The following is a 23005-nucleotide window of genomic DNA, read 5'->3' as shown; positions in this document are numbered from 1 at the left end:
GCAATTCTGCTCACTAAAATCCAATTCATGTAAAAGTCAAGTCATCACTCATCTTGAAATGCAAAGTACCTCAATATTTGGTGATATGAATAGGTGATATATACAGGTCAAGCCCTTTCCCACTCACACACACATATATATATTCATATATAATTTTTATAATATGTATATATATATGTTATATATACTTATAAATAAATACATTGTATACACACATACATATATGCACATATATTTATACATACACAATTTGGAATTTATTAAGTGCTGCTAATTAAATATTTATTTATATAGTCAATAGTGGGAGACAAAGGAGAAATATAAGATATGGTCTTTTTACTCAGTGAGATATTAGGAAATGAGGGCCTAAAACAATGTGGTGAAAATATAAATAGATTGGCAAATATTCCTAAAGTAGAATTGACACACTTAAGACTGAAGAAAGATGGTAGATAAAGCTCATTTCTCAAGCTCAGTTGATTGATCATAATTAGAGAAATAAATGAGACTACTAATCAGAGAAAGCAGTGGTAAAATAAACATTGCCTTTTTCAATGGAATGGTACAGAGAAATGAGGGAAATGAAGAATATCAGAGGCTAAATGGTGGGAAGAGGTCATGAAGATATGATTGAAAAAAAAGGACAATATCCTAGAAGCCTTTAGTAACCTTTGGATAGAATACAATCCAGATTCCAGAAATGGATAAAAAGATTTTTTTTTTAATTTTCTTACTTAGTGTTCTGTTCTCTGTTACCATTAAATTGCTTTGTTTCTTTTTTGCTTTCTTTTGGGGAGAGGAAGAAAAGGTGGATCTTGGACTTACTCTACTTAAGGGATCTCCTCATGAGGCAATTCCTTCCAACAATGTACACTGGTACTCACTTGCCAACTTATAATTTTAGAGAGAAGCTTAATAATCTTTGGGCTTTGCACAGGACTCATATAGCTTTGTATGTTGAAAAACCTAGGCTTGAATTAGGATCTTTGTGATGTCTGCCTTCTGTCTGCTACTCTTTTTTTTTTTTTGCCTCTTAGTATTTACTTTCTATATAATTTGTATTTACTTATCTTAAGTACATGTTATTTCTTTCTGGGAACACAAGGATTTGATTGTTTAAAATTATATTTTGTTCTTGTTGATAATAGTGGTGATTTTTTAAAATCATAGCATCCAACTCAGTGATTGATCATCAATAAATGTCGATTGAGATGAGTTCAATCAATTCATCTACTTTTGCTTATTCATAGGGGAATAAAGAAAGATGGTTGCTAGATCATTCTTTTTTCTTAGGTAAGGATAAAATGTACATGAAGAAATAGGGAGTAGGAACCTGTGAAGGGAAAATAACTCAAGATATTAGGGAAAGAGAGGGAATATATGGGAACACTGTGGTTCAAATATCTTCATGACGTTGATCATAATTTTTGTTAACGCAAAGGATTGTAATGCTTTTGACCTAAAAGTTGCTACATCTGCGACATTGCATTAATGAAGTTAATTCACACTAGCCATCGAGGGTTCCTATACTGTTCTAATACCAACAGATCTTGGAACATTTTGCTAGTAGTCAATAATAAGATATACTAGTGTCCTGTGGACACAGCTTATGGGTGAAGTATTCTATCACTGCTGTTAAGAAGCAATAAGAGACTGCTGCTGGATGCTGCAGTGAAAGTTTCATAATTGCAGTATTTAAGAGTTACTTAAGAAATGAGAACAAAATAATTTGATAACATTATGCATTATAGTTATTTTCTTGAATTAACTCAGAAAATATTTTCCACCTAAAAAGCATTTATTATAACATAAAACTTCAAATCTCATGTCAAGCTATATGAACTGTGAGAACCTCAGGGAACTGATGCAGAGTGAAATGAGCAGAACCAGAAGAACATTGTACACAGAAACTAAAACACTGTGGAACAACCCAATGTAATGGGCTTTGCTACTACTAGCAATGGAACTAGCCAGGACACTCCTGACGAATTTATGGGAAAGAATGCTAACTACATAGAGAAATAATTATGGGAGTAGAAATGCAAAAGAAGAACATATGACATCACTTATCATATATATGCACATATATGGGTATATTATTTGGAGTTTGGGCTTTAAAAGGTTGCTCTATAGCAAAAATGAATAACATGCAAATAGGTACAACCCAGTAGAATTGCTTGTTGGCTCTGAGAGGGGGAGGGAAGAAAGAGGGAAAGAAAATGAATTATGTAAACATGGAAAAATATTTAAAAATAAATTTTAAATAAATAAATTTAAAAAAGAATAAGACCAAGCTGAGGAGAGGAAAGCAAATTCATTCAAATATATTATGTTTTCTTATATATAGTTTATAAAGATAAAATTCATCAAATTTTAATAAAAAATACAAATTGGCTAGCAAAACCTACACATTTCTGTTACTCTCTGTATTCATTCCTCCCATCTTTCTGTTGTTTTAGGTGTTTAAGGTGCAAATGCTCTTTACTTTTTTTCCTAAAAATATTTCAATGTCTTCTTTATTATTGAATATCCCTTTTTCTTCCTGTTAGGCTAGTCTCAAATTTGTAGAGTAGGTCAACTTGGACTGTTTTCTGAGATTCATCTTGGAAAAGATTATTCTATTACTTCTTTTTCTAGTTGGTGCTGAATAATCTTGTTATTCAAATACCCATTCCACTGTACGTGAAAGTCTCCTAAAGGTTCACAATACATGTGGTTTCTAAATTGAATAGTTAAATCTAATGATTATGTGTTATTGAATTTGTAGACTTGCTAGATTTTTTTGCTGAATGAGTACATTTTCTTTGAATATTATTGGGGGAATTTTGCTTTTATTTTTTATATTACTTCACTTCTTTATGTTTTAATTTCCAATCCATTATTCTCTTGCTTCAATTGTGAGTGTTGCCATTACCTTTTGAAGATTTATTGTTCACATACTCCCTTCCCCCACAATATGTTAATTACTTTTGCTCTATAGGACATATATGCTGTTCTTCTAATTTTTGATTCTCTTTCTAACCACTGTAATGATAAATTGCACAGCCATGTGGAAATCAAGATGATGGACAGTTTCCTGCTTGGAATAGAGAATGAATTGAGCCTGACAGGAGCTGGCAGGTGCCAAGCCAGTTGAGGCTCAGGTATAAAAGGAAGGATTTGAACTGAGAAGGGATCTCAATTTTGAGATTGGGATTGGAGAGGGTGGGCTTGGTAAGGGTAGGCCATAGGTAAGTTTATTCAACCAGCAACCTGTACCAATCAATTTCATCAGTCCCTGATCTTGAATCAAGCTGAATCTGAATTAATCACCAAGAAGAAACAACAACACCCTTCAGCAGAGTAACCTTGATTTAGGTTGGGGCCAGTCTGGCCCAACCAGACTGGCATCTGGCAGTCCTGATTAACATTAATCCAGATATCATCATTAACATCATTAACCTTAGCTACTTAAGGACTTCTTGTTTCCTTTCTTCCCAGTCATTATCCTGCTTCCCTTCCCTAAGCCTGTAAGCAATAAATCTTCAAGTTTACCTTAGGTTTGGTTTCATCTATAATCCCAGGGCTTAGTGATTACATCCTCTGGATATTAGAAGGGAAGAGGTGAAGTATATCATTCATAGCAAAGTTTAATTTGCAGTCAATAAAGCATTACCCAATTAAGGCCAGAGTGTCAGGTAGACAAGTATCTATACAATTCTAACAGCAGGTTCTTCATCTGACTGGTTACTCTGGGACATGTTAAATCTGGAGTTTGGGATCAGCATATTCACCATATTTAATAACAGCAGCTGTTGTTATTACTACCACTTAAGTTACTACTACTATTACTACCACTTATGTTACTACTACCACTTAAGTTTTCACTTAGGATTCATCCACTTTACCCGTATCCAAACCCTCATACCATCTGGATTATCATAACACCACTCGGGAATAGCATCTTGTAGCTCCATGTTCTCCTACTGGTTTAATTCAGGGCTGGAATTTAAAACATCTCAGTCACTTCCCATACTGGAGAACTCAAGGATCTGACCAGCCCAAGAGTTTGTCCTAGCTGAATTTTCAGTAGTCATAACTGGATCTACCTGGATGCTGTCCTCTATTCTCAGACTGTGGAGAACTGAATAGCTACCCTCACTTAAACTGTCCTGGTAATATTTCCCACTTTTCCTTAGTTCTTTGGCTCAACAGTGGCAGTTTAGAACCTATGGTACCAGCATTTGTGAGTCTTCTGGCATTAGCAGTTCAGAGCTTTGTAGCATTGGTAATTATGGATTCAGAATGTCTACAACATCAGAAAGGTGTAAGGTTCATCAAAGTATAAGGACAGAGTTTAAGGTAAGTCTGTATAATGTCTTTATGTTTGATAGAATGACTACTGTGAGGTAGCATGTACAGTGGGGAAGGGTTGAGTGAGTGAGCATCAATTCCTCGGACTTTTTTTTTTATTGTATTTTGATTTTTTTTCTCCCCCAGACCATGGAAAGAACTAAAGGTTATTTAAAAGTAAGACAAAATTTCTGTTTGGAGAATGTTTGAAAATTGTAGGGATAAGAGAATATAATGCCTCATGTATTGTCTTGATCCTCATGCGAACCAGAATTTTATTTTTCTTTTCAAAGAAGGGTCTTTTAAAGTTGTTTACATGCTTTAGATGAGCTACTTTTTAGTTTTGTTAATAATTTTTTTGTTGTACAGTTTATTTCTTTTTGAAATTTTGATCTCTTATTCTTATTTTAGATTTATTTGTTCATTTTAAAATATACATTACAACAATCTTCTCTTTTGCTTTTTAATCAATGTGTACTATTTGTGCTCAAGGTCTGTTTTTCCTGGATTCTAGGAAAAAATAAACAACTTCGTTTTGTTTCATCCTAATAATTTGCTTCATATAATTATTGATATTTTAATGATTTTTATTGAATATATTAATTGTTTAGGATATCATTATTAAATCTATATTTGGGTCAATGTTTTTTGGTAATCATCTCTAAATGTTTCATTACTGTTTTTAATGTCTTATAGTCTACAGAGTATGTACATATTGGGTTTTAGTTGTTTTTTTTTTTCCCCAGTAATTTGTTGAATTCTATATTTTATCTTTTGCATGTCTTTCTGTTATACTTGTCCAAATTTGAGATGATTTAGAAATATTTTATTATATTATATTATTTGTTATTTATTTTTGAAATTTTTCATTTATATTCTGGATATATTTTTGTCTTTTTTGTTGCATTTCTTTTAATTAAGAGCTTGTGGGATTTTTTCTTATTCAATTCATCACTATTTAATAATTTTATTGACAAATTCATTTACATTGGCACTTATGAGTTAGATTTAAGCTTTTTTCTTTTGTGTCTATTTTTTTGTCTAGAAATTATTTCTAATATTTTCCCTGAACATCTTCCCTATTCATCGGCAGAGAGTATTTTTCTTTCAATTATTTTAACTTACTTTAATTTGAAATAAATCAATTCTCCCCAGCATTCATAATTTCCATTTAAGGGATATATTAGATAAGTTTTGTTGTGTTGTTGTTGTTTATTCCTATGTTTAGGTTCTGAACCAGAGACTCCAATTTTTATATTTCCTTGTCTTTAGGAACACCCATGAATGTCTCCCTTTCAACAAAGTATGTTTAATAGAAATGATAGACAAGAACTTTCTTCTTGCCTACATGACCTGCATTACTTGGGGATGAGAAGGAGTGGAAAATGTGATGGACAACTTCATAAATTAGCTATTTCCCAATTAGAGATGTCTACAGAATTTCAATAAGGTACTGAATAGTGAGCTCCTAAAACTATATTTACTGATATACTTAAAGGATGGAGTTTTGGGTTTTTTTGGTTATTTGAGGAGGACTCTAATCTATCATTTTATTGGATATGATGTTCGCCTTATCAATAAAGCAATATTCTTACCCAAAACCAATCTCTCAAAATAATTTTTATGTTAACACATGTATTCTTTGATTTGGAGCTTTTTATTTTTTATCTTTTATATCTCTCATATAATTAAAAATTCTTAGATATCTACTCAGGTTTTTTTTTTCTCAACAGTTTCTCTATTATTATCTTGCCCCACCTAATCCTCTTTTTCTTGTTTAACTTACTCTAAGATATACTGATTTGTACAGGTATTAGAGAGGATATTACCTCATAGTTATTTTCCTAGGTCTCTGATTTGGTAGTTCACAACTGATCTTTACTTTTCCTGTAGTCATTCTTGCCACCCGCCCCCCTTGAAATCTTCATGGATTCTCACTCTCATTCTCTGGGAGCCCTAAATGTTCTCATTCCCCCTTTCCAGAAGCAGATTGTTTGCTTTCTCCATGAACCATGGCTTTGAAAATTATACACGATAAAAGATCTCGATCTTTTATTAAATATCTCTGTTTTCCTTTAAGAACATTCTTAGGTCACACCCCTTCCCATCACTGAAACAAGATTTTCCCCATTATTTCTGTCTTTTTCAACCAGTTCTTTGCTTCTTTATCCATCTTCCTGGAAGTCCACTACTTTCTAAATAAATATGAGTTATTTTACTTTTGTTATTATTATTTTGCTTAACTAGAGAATATCAATTTTTATACTATTCTATATCTTCTTCCATTCCTCTCCAAATTTGTAAATTTTTTTCATTTTATAATTTAGAACCCTCAAAACTGATTTATCTGTAGGTATGTGTTCTGGGGTTTAAGTTTCTCATGTTTTATGTCTATTTTACTAACATAACTTATATTTGATTTCCCATTCCATCCTTGTCTCTAGGTACCTTTGGAGTGACATCTCTTAATTCCTTCTTGTTATTTTTTTTCTTCTCCTTGGTTGTTATAATTGTTTGTATTTACTTTATTTCTATTTTTTGAGTGTCATAAAAAGCAAATATTTTTAATTGTTTTTTCCAAGAAAATATAAATTTTCTGTTTAATGCCCTTTCTTAAAATTAATTGTCAGTCTAAAACTATCAAGAAACAGTATCCATAATGCAAATAAACTAACACCCTTCCCACCATTATCATCACTTTTAGTTAATATTTACTAGTGATGCTTACTATAGCAATAAGAACAGAAAAATAAACTAAAGGAATTAGAATAGTCAATGAAAAAACAAAATCATTTGATTTGAAAAAGATATGATGTTATATCTAAAGAATCAGCCAAAAAATTAACAGAAATAATTAGCAAATAGAAATAATCAGCAAAGTCATAGGATACAAAATAAACTCACATATACCCTTAGCATTTCTATTTATCATAAACAAAAATACAAAAGCAAGAGATAGAAAAGGAAATCAAATTTAAAATAATTCTAGACAATATAAAATTCCTAGGGGCATACTAACCAAAGCAAACTCAGAAACTACATGAACATAATTACAAAATACTCTCCATACAAATAAAATTGAACTTAAATACCTGGAAAACATTAATTGCTCATGGATAGGCTGAGCAGATATACTGAAAACAGTAATTCTACCTAAATTAATTTAGCTATTCAGTTGTCATATCGATCGAATTACACAAAATTATTTAAAAGAACTAGAAAAAATTACATTTAAGTTCATCTGAAAGGCCCAAGATATGAAGAAAATGAAATAAAAATATAAAAGAAAGAGTCAAACTATGCTAGAAAGTGTTCATCTTAAAAACATTCCACTACTATATAAAGTGGGAGTTCAGTGGAAAAGATTAGGCAATCAGCATGTTAATGTACATAGCAACTTAGTGTTTAATAACACCCCAATTCTAGCTTTTGGGGAAAAAAATCAGTATTTGACAAAAACTGTTGGAATTCTGGCAAGTAGTTGGCTAGAGATTAAATATGGATCAACATCTCTCACAGTATACCAGGAAAAATTTAAATGGATACCAGATCTAGAAATAAAAAGTGAAACAATAAACAAATTAAGAGATCATGGGAGATTACCTGTTAGTCAAACATATAGATAAGAGAAGAATTTATGATCAAACAATATAGATAATGTTACAAAAAAATGAAACTATGAATTACTACACCATTATCAGCAAAGCAAGTGACCACAATAATCAAAAGATTCACAATGAAAATGCTTTCTGCGGCCAAAGAAGTTGCTATGATTCTGAGTACAGATGAAAGGGTGCCATCTTACAATATAGTTTCTTCCCAAGATTTCTTTTTTATGTGTTATGTGTGCCTTCTATCATGACATGAAAAACATGGAAGTAAGTATTACATTGTCTCCTCTCTAAACTGCAAAGAGAGATTGAATCATTGGGATATTTAGTCCTAGACTCCAGAGGACAATATGGTAGATGGGAATGGAAATGTTCTCAGGAAAAAAAAAATGTTTGCCTAGAGCACTAGGTAAAAAACTGAAAAATGCATATTTCTCTTTAAAAAATTTAAAAACATCCAGTTATGATATCATTCTCTCTTGGGAATCCACAGTACTTTCTGTCTCATCATGGCTTAATTTATTTTTCTTTGGCTTATAATATTTTTTCATAGATGTTTGGTCTTGTTTAGGTGAAGTGGAGATCACATTCCATTTCATTATTAATATTTTATCTTTTAGTTTATATAATTATTCCAAATGTCTTTAACTAAGTTTTCTTTATTCTGAGATGTTTGGTAATTTCGGATTTTTATTTTCTTTTTATAACTCTTTTTCTAATGGAGGTTTTCCTTGGCCTGAACCTGAAAGTCATCTTTATGCCCTCCAGTGTTAGATTATTCTTTTTTTTACTACTCACTTCATTCTCTGCCTCAAGTAGCTTTCAGGGGAAAGAACTGACTGCAACTGAATGGTAGGCACTTTTCTTCAGTGGATAGTATTCACATTCTGGTATCCTGTCCAGTAACCACTGTTAATTCAGTTCTCTGAGAATGCCTTAACACTGACTGATACCAATCTACTAGCCAACCAGGAAGGGAAAGCTTCTGGTTTATGGCTTTCCCCAACAGTGAGAGTAAGGAAGGGGCAAAATTCACTTTTGGTTGCAAGCCAAAGTCCATGCTCATTAATAGTAGGGTAGGGAATACTGTATAAGTATGTTAGAGCTTAGGGAATTTTTTCTCTCCTCTTAGTGCATAATGTTGTTACCTCATAAGAGTTGTAGACAAAATATTCCATATAAACAGTCAAAATTTATTTTGTTCTTCCATTCAATTCCTGTTTTGGAGACGTTTCAAGAGTTCGTGCAAAATCTTAAATAGAATAAGAGCAAAGAGACTCCAGCAAGGGATCAAGAGGATTATAAACCATGATCAGGTGGGATTTATACCAGGAATGCAAGGACAGTTCAACATTAGGAAAACCACCCGCATAATTGACCATATCAACAATCTAACAAGCAAAAATCACATGTCAATAGATACTGAAAAAGCCTTTGACAAAATATAGCACCCATTCCTATTGAAAACACTGAAAATTATAGGAAGAGGAGGACCTTTCCTAAAAATAATAAAAGGTATATACCTAAAACCATCAACAAGCATCATATACAATGGGGATAAATTAGATGCCTTCCCAATAAGATCAGGAGTGAAACAAGGATGCCCATTATCACCTCTATTATTCAACATAGTACTAGAAACACTAGCAGTAGCAATTAGAGAAGAAAAAGAAATTGAAGGTATCAAAATAGGCAATGAAGAGACTAAGCTATCACTCTTTGCAGATGATATGATGGTCTACTTAAAAAATCTGAGAGAATCAACTAAGAAGCTTGTAGAAATAATCAACAACTTTAGCAAAGTTGCAGGATACGAAATAAATGCAAATAAATCATCAGCATTTCTATATATTTCCAACACATCACAGCAGCAAGAGGTAGAAAGACAAACATTTAAAATCACCCTAGACAATATAAAATACTTAGGATTCTATCTACCAAAACAAAGGAATTATATCAAAACAACTATAAAACACTTTCCAAACAATTAAACTAGATCTAAACAATTGGAAAACCATTGATTGCTCATGGGTAGGATGAGCTAAAATAATAAAAATAACCATCCTACCCAAATTAATTTACCTATTTAGTGTCATAGCTATCAAACTACCAAAAAAACTTCTTTACTAAATTAGAAAAAACTATAATAAAGTTCATTTGGAAGAACAAAAGATCAAGAATATCAAAAGAAATAATGAAAAAAATGTGTAGGAAGGTGGCCTAGCAGTACCAGATATTAAACTATACTATAAAGCAGCAGTCATCAAAACAATATGGTACTGGCTAAGAGACAGAAAGGAGGATCAGTGGAATAGATTTGGGGTAAGTGACGTCAGCAACACAGTGTATGATAAACCCAAAGAGGCCAACTTTTGGGACAAAAATCCACTATTTGACAAAAACTGCTGGGAAATTTGGAAAACAATATGGGAGAGATTAGGTTTAGATCAACATCTCACACCCTACACCAAGATGAATTCAGAGTGGGTGAATGACTTGAATAAAAAGAAGGAAACTATAAATAAGTTAGGTGAACACAGAATAGTATACTTGTCAGATCTCTGGGAAAGGAAAGATTTTAAAACCAAGCAAGTTAGAGAAAATTACAAAATGTAAAATAAATAGTTTTGAATATATCAAACTAAAAAGCTTTTGTATAAACAAAAAAATACAGCCCGAATCAGAAGGGAAACAACAAATTGGGAACAATCTTTATAACAAAAAACTCTGACAGAGGTCTAATTACTCAAATATACAATGAGTTAAAGCAATTGTATAAAAAATCAAGCCATTCCCCAATTGATAAATGGGCAAGGGACATGAATTGGCAATTTTCAGATAAAGAAATCAAAAGTAACAATAAGCACATTAGAAAGTGTTCTAAATATCTAATAGTTAGAGAAATGCAAATCAAAACAACTCTGAGGTATCACCTCACACCTAGCAGATTGGCTAAAATGAAAGAAGGGGAGAATAATGAATGTTGGAGGGGATGTGACAAAATTGGGACATTAATGCATTTCTGGTGGAGATGTGAACTGATCCAACCATTGTGTAAGGCAATTTGGAACTGTGCTCAAAGGGTTATAAAAGATTGCCTACCCTTTGATCCAGCCATATCACTGTTGGGTTTGTACCCCAAAGAGATCATAGATAAACAGACTTCTATGAAAATATTTATAGCTGCGCTTTTTGTGGTGGCAAAATACTGGAAAATGAGGGTATGCCCTTCAATTGGACAATGGCTGAACAAATTGTGGTATATGCGGGTGATGGAATACTATTGTGCTCAAAGGAATAATAAACTGGAGGAATTCCATGTGAACTGGAAAGACCTCCAGGAATTGATGCAGAGCGAAAGGAGCAGAGACAGAAGAACACTGTACACAGAGACCAATACACTGTGGTAAAATAGAATGTAACAGACTTCTGTACTAGCAGCAATGCATTGACCCAGGACAATTATGAGGGATATATGGAAAAGAACACTACCTACATTCAGAGGAAGAGTTGCAGGAGTGGAAACACAGAAGAAAACAATTGCTTGAACACATGGGCTGAGGAGGACATGATTGGGGATGTAGACTCAAAACTACCACACCAATGCAACTATCAACAATTTGGAAATAGGTCTTCCTCAATGACACATATTAAATCCAGTAGAAATGCACATTGGATATGGGGGGAGAAAGTTGGGTGTGTGTGCGAAGGGGAAAGTAAGAGCATGAATCATGTAACCATATTAACTTTTCTAAAAAATAAATATTATTAAATGTTAAAAAAAGAGTTCATGAGTATGGTTCTTCATCTTGTTATTCATATTTACTGAAGGTCAGCTTGATTTTTAGAAATGCAGTACTAGTCTTATTGAACAAATGTACTAACATATTAACATATCTATATTCTAAGAGTATTTTCACTGATACTATCACCATGATCTATTTTCTTCACTATCGATGTAAAGAAAAGCAATATGTCAAAAAAATCATTTTATACATCTCAAAGCAAATTTAGTTTTAAAACTAACTTGGAAATATTTTAATTGGTTACATATCAATTTTAGAATTATGTAATTCAATTGTGGCAAGAAAAACTAATTATTCTTAAAATAAATGTTATATAATGCTGTTTATCAGTTTTAATTCAAATAAATGATCCTCAGGATCTTCCTTTCACATAAAATCTCTGCAGAATTTTTTCAAGTCTCAATCTGTGGATATATGTATTTGGGGAGCTGGCCTGAAGCATGGTTAATCTGTTCTCTTTGGCCTCTTTTACCATTCATCCTAGCTGTCCCATATGACTCAATTATGAAGTTATCACATCAATCATTAAGGTGGCTACAGAATAGTTTGGATGTAGTGGAGTGCCTTTATTATGAACATGCCAGAAATTATGTTGGTGTTTTCCTAACATTTTCTTTCTTTATACTTGAAAATTAGTTTAAAAATATCACATTAAATTGTTAAACGTTATTATTTCAAGTATTTTCTAATTCATCTTGTAAGAGTAGTAGCACTGAAATTTTACTTTGAGGTCATATATATTTAGAAAAAAATCTTGCTGTACAAATTCTATCATTTCAATAACTTTAGATAAAGCAACTAGAAAGAATATATTATCCGCTTACATTTCAAAAATGAAGAAAGTTTCAGAGATTCATTAGACATCACATGGAAAACAGATTTAACTTGTAATATTTGGACCCAGAGGGCAGAACTAGGATCTGTGAGAGGGAGTTTAAGAGAGGTAGATTTAGGTTTACTATAAAGCATAACTTTCTATTCCTCCCAAATTTAAGGTTCTGTGATCAGCTGATATAATAATGTGACAGTGATTTCATATGTGAAAATTGAAAGAATATATAAAAAGACATAGTGAATTCCAAAAATGATATGATTTTTAAAAAAGTTAAAGTATTCAGTCATACTGAAAGAGGAACCTCCTCATTTTTCTAAAATGAAAGAGGATGAACTACAATAAGTTCTGAGTTTCTACCTCTAGGTTTATTATAATATGAAGAAGAAAAAAAAGGGAAATCTGAGGTTTTTTCTTGCCCATTTTGCCCATATGTACAAACACAGAATCCCCTAATCAAAAGCATATTTAAATCACCGAGATCAAATGAAGAGCATCTGATATTTTTGGTAAACAGGTGAACCAACAAAGACCTAATATTTGCCATTTGATTGCTTCAAATATCCTTTCCCCATGACTCATTTAATCTATCTTCCCATTACCTCTGGTTTAATAAGTCTCTGCTATTCTTTTAACATTATTCAAGGGATCTAGACCTTATTTTTCTAATACTGACTTTTAAATCCACCCACGTCTCTTCCACATTGTAATACATACCTGAGAAAGGAATCAATTTGGTAAGTAGAATTTTCAGTTAATTGAAATTTTAAACTAATTAGCACCTTCAATTCCCTTAACAAGACATATTAAAACTCTAGCTCTATCTTGTTTGATAGTAACTGGGAACACTAACCTTATCTCAGGACCTCCATACTGATCATCCCCAGGGAAATTAGAATTAAATGAAAACTAGATTTTTCTCTCTACACATTTCACATGCTTTTATTCAAATGCTGAAATTCTTAGTCTATGACAAATGAATTATTACTTCTCTGCTCTTCCCATAGCCAAGTGAGCTGAGGTAAAGATATGGCTTCCTTCAGATCTGCACAGTTCTCAATTTACTTCTGTACATTCAGTCAGAATAGCAATTCAATTTTCATGGACTATCTTGTCGCAGAGTGTTTTATGTCTCCTCCAAGTTTATTCTTGAATTAAAACAATTTCAAAGAAGTTGCTGAGTGAAAATAAATTCTCAGTGAAAAGACTGAATGAACACTCACCCATGTTTATCTGAGTCTTCACTGGTGTTGATAGTTTTGGATCCAGTTAAAATCTAATGAGCCCTGAGAAGTGATTCTGAAAGTAGATATTCTGAAAACACTAAGCAATAAATGAATGTTCAAGCATTTTAAAATATCATTATAATCTAGAAAACTCCAATAACATGTGTTTTTCAAGAGTTTACTTTCTAATGGAAGAAAACAACTTGTATATGTGTATGTTCACACATATATGCACATATAATATCTAATCCATACAACATAATAAAGGGTAGTTTGAGGAAGGAATGTACTATCAGCTCAGCTAGAGAAGGGATTCAGAAAAGGATTTATGTAAAAAGTGGCACATGGGCTAAAACTTGGAGGAAATCAGGGACTGATTCCAGGAAGTATAGATTGAGTATATCTAGGCCAGTGATGGTGAACCTTTTAGAGATGAAGTGCCAGACTCCCACCCCACCCCCTCAGACTGAGTGTCATGCCTCTCCCCACTGCATGCTGGGTGTGCCCTGCCGCCCCCTTACTCCCCACAGGAAAGAGAGGAAGTGCTCTCATTGGACTACTGTATAGAGAGGCGGGAGAAGTGAGGAATGTCCTCAGTGAGTGTGGAGAAGGAAAGGGGAGTGGCCTGAGTGCTCTGCTTCCCTCCAGCTCTGCCTCCTATGAGCCACCTACCTTACTCACTGTGTGCTCCCATTGGGCTGCTGGACAGAGGGATGGGGAATATGAAAAAATGTCATCAGATGCAGTGGAGTAGGGGCAGGGAACAGCTCCTCCTGAGTCCTTCTGCCTTTCTAGTAGGGAACTCTGGGTGGGGTGAGGGTGGCCTCATGCCCACAGAGAGTGCTCTATGTGCCGTCTTTGGCACCCATGCCATAGGTTTGCCATCACTGATCTAGGCCTTTTTGGTAGCTGGTATGCAAAACACCAAGTAGAATGTTTGATTATATCAAAACATGAGAAGAGAGAACTATTAGTAAAGATTTTGGAATGGAAATTTTTTTCTTTGAATAGGAGAATGACATGGCCAGATTAGTGTTTTAAGAATGTAAAATGAGGATCTGTGTGGAAGATGGATTAGAGAGGTGCAAAGTTGGATGTAGTACTTATACATAGACTACTTCAATAGTTCAGGCAAAAGGCGCTATTGTCATTGTAGTTGTGAGCAGAAAAAAAATGAAAAAGATGTGAAATATGTTGTAGAAGTAGAAATGACAAGATTTCCTAATTAACTGATCTTTGCACAACCTTGGGACATGGTTGCTATTACTCTCCTGATTTTACAAATGAGAAAACTGAAGCAGACTGAAAATAAGTGACTTGTTCAAATTCTCATAACTACTTACATTACTGAGACTAAATTTCAGTTTACATCTTCCTGATTCCATGATCAAAACTGAGCCATCTAGCTGCCTAAGAAAAGGCATCTTTTTTGGTTCTATTGGTTATGGACTTTGGACTGGAGGGATTATAAAAAGGCACTAGCTAGTCAGTTCTAGTTTCTTCGTTCAGTCTCTTTCTGGATTTGCTAGTATAAAGGGAATTGGCAACTTCAGCACTGTATGAAGAATGCGTGATGCTTGGGTCTTCTCTTACTCAAAGCCAACATGTGGCTGAGAGTCTATGTTCCCCCTATAGCTTTTTCCTTTGTGGTGTTTACTCCTTCTTGATTCTAAGTGGTGGAGATTGAAGACCTTCTGAGTTTTGAAATATCAAGAGGGTTTGACACCAGCCAGGAGACAGTGTCCATGCCTATTTTATAGCCTACTGCACCCAGATGAATGTACAGCTTTAGAGACTCAGCTCAAATACATACTCATTAACCGACCATGCTGCTTTTGGATGTGGACTATAACTAAGACCAATGATGTCTAGAAATGGTTGTGTCTGAACTACATTTCCTAAAAACTGAGGTGGTACAAGTGAGATTGTGTCTCCAGATGTTGGGGGAACATATCTGTACTTCTGTTCTTGCCAAATATTTGTAGTAAATATTTCCCTTTCCTGAAAACTAATTGACAGTTAATTGAGGTATCACACTGAAATGGGGATGTTGAGCTAATAACTTTAGAGATAGACACTTATAATATCTCAGGGGGTACCCCAAGTCCTTGAAAGTAAGAAGTTGCTAGTGTCACTCTAGAAGAATAAAGTAAACTACTCACTACATAAGCATTTTGAAGAAACTGTTCTAACCAAATGCATTTTCCTTGATAAGAAATGTTTTCTTTAAATTTACTTGGTTCATCTCTACAAAATCACAAGGGGGTGTAAGTAAGGCACTTGTTCTAGTGTGTGGGAAAGACATTGTGCCCCTTCTCTTTGTTATCCTGTCATTTCCAATCATTTCTGACTCTTCATTATCCCATTTGGGGTTACTCTCTGTAAAAGCTAATCTTCATTTTGAGTTAGTATGAAATAATCCTATATCTAGGAGATGAGTGAACTGGAGTAAAGTCTTTTTTGTAAATAGGGACACAGAATCAGAAGCAGGGATTTACTGGGAACTTAAAGGAATTTCTTAGCTCTAGATTAGATGGATATTTAGAATCACAGACCTTAAATCAGTATCAAATAAACTAAGTATGAGTCAAAATAGCTGAGTTTGGCTGACACATTTACTCTTCATTTTCAGTTTAGGAACTTTTTCTTTTAGCCCTTTATTATAGTGGAAAAATAATTTTATCTTCTCATAGACTATTATTTGAAAATGTACACAGAGAAATTCATTAATTCATCCAATAGAGAGTACACATGTTGAATGTATGAAATTGCTAGAATATAATATATTTACATGTTAAATGGCTCTAAGGTAGTACTATTCCATGAAAATGAAAGGAAATAATTTATCAAAATGGTCATCACTATCAAAACACAAATATGATATTAAATATGTTTATAGATATCAGTATACATAGCCAACAATTTTCTTAATTTATTTAAAATTTACACCTTAGAAAATCTAATATTTAAGGTATTTTGTAATAACCTTCCTCAGCTATAATTTCAAGCCACATGAATGAGAGATAGGTTCTTGGAATGTTTCAACTTAATACATTTTTGCATTTTTAAATGATATTTCCACTTCCTCTTTCCTAGAAATGTCAAACTTTCAAAAAAATTAATAGTATTTTTTTCATTTTTTAGCCATTTGAATTACTAGCACTGCAAAATCTATTTTTGAAGGTAGAAAGCAACGTAAAGAAAGTTTTACATCTGAAATAAAAAAGCAGACCCAGCTACAAATCCTAATCCTTGTACTAATAATTTGAATGGTCTTAGGCAAATCAATCAACCTCTGAATGTCAGTTTTCCCATCTATAAAATAGAGGAAATTAATAGTTATGATGCCTAAAACAGGATTTTTTAAAGGAACATGCTCTGCCAACTAAAGAATAATATAGTAATATGATTATCCATAAGTTTTAATGATATTTGTATGAACTTTTGATTTCAAAGTGACAAAAATCAATAATTGCATTAAATATTACAAAGACGTGATTTGAGTCTCTTAGAGTTTTAAGGAATTTTAAAGAGAATTTACATGCTGTCTATGCTTTGAACCAGTAGATTATTTTTTTAAAGTCCATTTTATTATATTATTATGTTATGGCTTATGATCATACACTTATAGCACCCTGGAAATTGCAATGTGATAGAATATATGTTATATGTATGTTTACACACAAACATACTTATATATACACACATATATATACATAATGATTAGTGTGTCATTAATATACAATAACGTCATTAAACAAGCATTTTTAGTGCTTATTGTATCCACATTAGCCATTGGAGGCGACTGAAGAATGGATAACTTTCAGTTTCTGTACAAATGGGAATTCATTGTCTAGTAGAAAAGTTATGATATGTACATAAATAAAGATAAAAGTGAGTAGAATGTGATAATGGAGCCACAAAACAAAGTACTTTTAGTGCTCTAAGGAAAGGGAGTTCACTAATAATTGAGAGGATCAGGCAAGATTGGCTGAATGAGTTGAGTTGACATTTGACTTCAGCCTTGGCATTGGGTAAAATGCCAAATGCCAGTGATATGAAGGATATCTCAGGGTAAGAGAATAATATTGAACAAAAGACCTAGTATTATATAAACACAAGGTACAAAGGAATAATGAGAACTATAGGTAGATGTGAAAAAGTAAAGGATAATAAGGGAGGTAGGGCAGTTCTTCCCTCGGTCCTATAATTTCACTACTTTTGGGGAGTCATAAGAGGTCAGATTTTCTTTACCAATGCAGGTCAGCATCAAGTCTATACCTGATAATCTTAGAAAGTTGCAAAGACATGAAATGAGAAGTGACTTGTCCAAGTATAAATGAACATTATATAGATGGATGGACTTGATCTATGCTCTTCACTGATCCAAAGAGTGGACTCTTGAAGTACTGAGTTACACAGTGTGTAAAGAGTTGGTCTTGAAGACAGTGAGACATGGCTTCAAGCTCTTCTTTAGACATATGCTGTCTGTTCTATGAGCAACTTTCTAAGTCTATGAATTTCAGAGAAAGTGCTATGAATTGGTAGAGGGGACCTGTTTATTTTTTAATTTTTATTATTATTTTAAAAAACCCTTACCTTCCATCTTAGAATCAATATTGTACATTGGTTCTAAGACAGAAGAGGGGTAAGGGCAAGGCAATGGAGGTTAAGTGATTTGCTCAAAGTCACACAGCTAGGAGGTGTCTGAGGCCAGATTTCAACCTAGGACTTCCCACCTGTAGACCTGGCTCTCAATCCATTGAATCACCCAGCTGCCCCCAGGGCCTATTTATTTTAAATCTTTGCATCAGTTCACATATTTTTCAATGGTTCTCCAAATTCCTCATTTTATAATTTCTTATTGAATAATATTTTACAATACTTTTACCATAATTTAATCATTAGGCACTTATTTATGCCTAGGTTCTTCCTCTCTCCCTTTATTTCTTCCCTCTTCCCTCCTCTCCATTTTTGCTATGACAAAAAGGAATGAGGTCTCTGGAACAAAAATATTAATAGTTTAATAACTTTTTTCAAAGAATTCCAAATTGTTTTTCAGAAAGGTGTTCCCAATGTAGAACTCATCCAAAAGTGTATTAAGATGTTTGTCTACCCACAGTTCCTCAATTATTACCTAGTTCCAACTTTGCCAATTTGATTACTATCAGGGAAAACATGAAAGTTATTCTCATGTGTATTTCTTTTTTATTTAGATCATTTTATATGGTTGTTGATAATTCATATTCATTTTTTTTTCTTTTGAAGTGTATAGACTTCATTCATTTATTCCTTGAGTAATATAAGAATCAGTTTTTTTTTCTTCTCTAGAATGAAGATTATGGATTACCAATTTAAATCTGGAAAGTATTTTAGAGACCACCTTGGCTAAGGCCATAAATTGAGAGATAATGAAAACTAAATGACTTGTCTAAAGATACTCAGGTAGGAAGTGATAAAGACATGAAGATACTTGTGCTAAGTAACTTGCAAAGCTGTTGTGAGGAAGCTGCACAACTGCCTTAAAGCTAGCTGTATGTTTAATTGTAAGCTATAATTATTATTTTACTGAAAAAGGTCTTTAACTTTCTTAAGAACATTATAACATTTAAAAAAATTTTAAAACCATGAATTAGTCATTCAAATAATTATATTAGCAACTGTCAAATATCTACTTTCTTTTATTCTCTATAATGCAGTCTCCAGATGCTTTTACATGTTTTACATGAATTTCTACATCAGCTAATAATAATGTAATGTTGATAATGAAGTCAGGTTGGCATTTTAAACCATTTATACAGTATTGATCTGATTCTATAAAATCAATCATACCGATCAATTTAATGATACAATATTAGCAAAGTATATTTTGTAAAGCCAAATTGTTTGTTAATTTTGCAATTTACTTAATTTTATCTTTCTATTTATTGGAACCTATTGTGTCATTTGAAATTATTATAAGCCCTGGAAGACGATGTCTCCTGGGACTCTCTCTACTAGCTCTTGACCTTGGAGGCTGGCTGGGTGCTCTCAATCCTGAGCTCTGCTTGTACTCTCTAGCCTGACACCCTGATCTCTCTCGGTGCCTTTTCCCCTTTCTTCCTACCTCCTAATTTTCCCTAGACCTTTCCCTTTCTAACTAAATTAAAACCTAGCTATTGAAACCCTAAAGTTGCTCTCTGATCATTCATTTGAGGGCTCTGATCAATTTCCCCCCTGCTGGGACTGGGGACCACTACCTTCCTTTCCCTTCTTCTACCTTCCTCTCTCCTTTCTCCCATCCATCCTACCTTCATCCCTTCACTTTCACCACACACATTTTATGGCAACCTTCAGATGGACCTGAACCTGCCTGCATGAGCCTGCTGACTATCCTGCCTGCCTTACTGCCTAAGGGTAAGTGAAAAAAAAATTTTCCTGTCCAAACCCAGCCCAGTGGGGGATCCCTTCCCCTACTAAACCCCTGCTGGGCTTCTAGAGCTAAATATCTACCACCCCAGCCCAAGAGCCTTAACCCTAATCCCCATTACCCCTACAGGGCTAAAACCTAGCAGGGGGTCTTGCTGGAAAACCCAGCTGGGTGAAAAAAAAAACCCGGCCTCTTCCCCTACTCAAGCCCCAAGCCCTCACCAGCCTGCAAAAACCCTGGTCCCATAGGAAAAACCCAGCCAATGGCAAAAGACCCAGCAGGGGGTCTTCCAGTGGCAGGAAAGCAAGATCTGCCCCCAGTGGTCTGCTGGCAGGAAAACCCAGATTCCTCTCTACCTTCTACCTCACCCCCCACTAGCTTCATTCTCTTCCTTTGGAGAGATTTTGCCTTTTAAAAGGCAACACTAAAATCCCTAACATTAAAAAACCTCACTTACTCTAACAGCCTGACAACTGTCATTGCAGTTTTGTCCATTTCACTGTTCCCCCCCCCTTCCCCTTTCCGAGCTGCAGTACTCCATTGGCCACAAGAGGTCAGCACTGAGCAAGGAGTGTGATCCCCACTCCCTTTTTTCTGCTAAGCCGCAGTGCTACCTTTCTGCCATTGGAGGGCAGAACCAAGGACAGCACTGATAATAATACATTAAAAAATAATGATAATAATTTTTCCCACTGAAATCAAAAAAATAATTGAAAACAAATAAACACATAAATAAGAACAAACAGTTAAATTAAAAAAAATTAAAATTAAAACAAACTGAATAAAGACTAGCTATTTAAATAAACAAATAGAACCTCCCCCCTCGCCACCCCCCCACAACATGTTTGCTTCTATACAGGAAAATCTTTTGGCTTTTGCCAAATTGGATTGCCTCCTCCTTCTGATGCTGCTAGGGAATCTTGTTTTCTTAATTTTCAATATGATGACACAAAAGGCTACAAATAGGAAAATGCAAGCCACAATCTAAGCAGCAGTAGAAATCCAATTGGACAATTTCAAATACGCTATGCACAACTCACTGGAAAAGGAGGATCCAATTCAAAAATCTGATTCCAAATTTAGTGAGGCTGATCCTGAAACACTCAGAGAAGAAAGTCCTATTTCTCCTATTTCTTCTGAAATAGAGGAGACAGCTGTAACGAAACTCCTCTCTCATCTTGTTCATCTCCTGACCAACTCTCCCTCCCCTCTTCCTTCTCCTGACACCCTGTCCTCTTCTGTCCCTTCTCCCAACCCAAAACCAATCCCAGTCTAGACGATACCTGTTCTTAACCAATACTGCTGAGACAAACACACAAACAACTCAAAAGACACATAATGCACAGTAAGCACACAAACAACTAAAAAGATCTGTTCTGCCTCAGGAGCCCCCCCGCCCCCACACACACACATATATATTTTTTTAAAACATTTATTAATAATCATTTTTAACATGGTTACATGATTCATGCTCCTACTTTTCCCTTCAACCCCTGCACTCCCACCACCCATGGCCGACGCACATTTCCACTGGTTTTGTCATGTGTCCTTGATCAAGACCAATTTCCAAATTGTTGGTGGTTGCATTGGTGTGGTAGTTTCGAGTCCACATCCCCAATCATGTCCACCCTGACCCATGCGCTCAAGCAGTTGCTTTTCTTATATGTTTCCTCTCCTGCAGTTCTTCCTCTGAATGTAGGTAGCGTTCTTTACCATAAATCCCTCAGAGCTGTCCTGGGTCATTGCATTGTTGCTGGTACAGAAGTCCATTACGTTCGATTTTACCAAAGTATATCAGTCTCTGTGTACAATGTTCTTCTGGCTCTGCACCTTTCGCTCTGCATCAGTTCCCGGAGGTCTCTCCAGTTCGCATGGAACTCCTCCAGTTTATTATTCCTTTTAGCACAATAGTATTCCATCACCCGCATATACCACAGTTTGTTCAGCCATTCCCCAATTGAAGGACATACCCCCCTTTTCCAGTTTGTTGCCACCACAAAAAGTGCAGCTATAAATATTTTTGTACAAGTCTGTTTATCTATGATCTCTTTGGGGTACAAACCCAGCAATGGTATGGCTGGATCAAAGGGAAGGCATTCTTTTATAGCCCCTTGAGCCTGATTCCAAATTGCCAGCCAGAATGGCTGGATCAGTTAACAACTCCACCAGCAATGCATTAATGTCCCAATTTTGCCATATCCCCTCCAACATTCATTACTCTCCCCTTCTTTCATTTTAGCCAATGTGCTAGGTGTGAGGTGATAAATCAGAGTTGTTTTGATTTGCATTTCTCTAATTAGTAGAGATTTGGAACACTTTCTCATGTACTTATTGATACTTTTGATTTCTTTACCTGAAAATTGCCTATTCATGTCACTTGCCCATTTATCAATTGGGGAATGGCTTGATTTTTTATACAATTGCTTTAACTCCTTATATATTTGAGTAATTAGACCCCTGTCAGAGTTTTTATTTGTAAAGATTTTTTCCCAATTTGTTGTTTCCCTCCTGATTTTGACTACATTGTTTTTGTTTGTACAAAAGCTTTTTAGTTTAATATAATCAAAACCATTTAATTTACATTTTGTAATTTTCTCTAACTCTTCCTTGCTTTTAAAATCATTCCTTTCCCAGAAATCTGACAAGTATACTATTCTGTGTTCACTTAACTTATTTATAGTTTCCCTCTTTATATCAAGTCGTTCACCCATTCTGAATTTATCTTGGTGTAGGGTGTGAGATGTTGATCTAAACCTAATCTCTCCCATATTGTTTTCCAAATTTCCCAG

Source organism: Gracilinanus agilis, chromosome 1 (genome assembly GCF_016433145.1).
Source record: "Gracilinanus agilis isolate LMUSP501 chromosome 1, AgileGrace, whole genome shotgun sequence".
NCBI lineage: Eukaryota > Metazoa > Chordata > Mammalia > Didelphimorphia > Didelphidae > Gracilinanus > Gracilinanus agilis.
The sequence above is the reverse complement of the archived record's forward strand: the minus strand, read 5'-3'. Positions refer to the sequence as shown.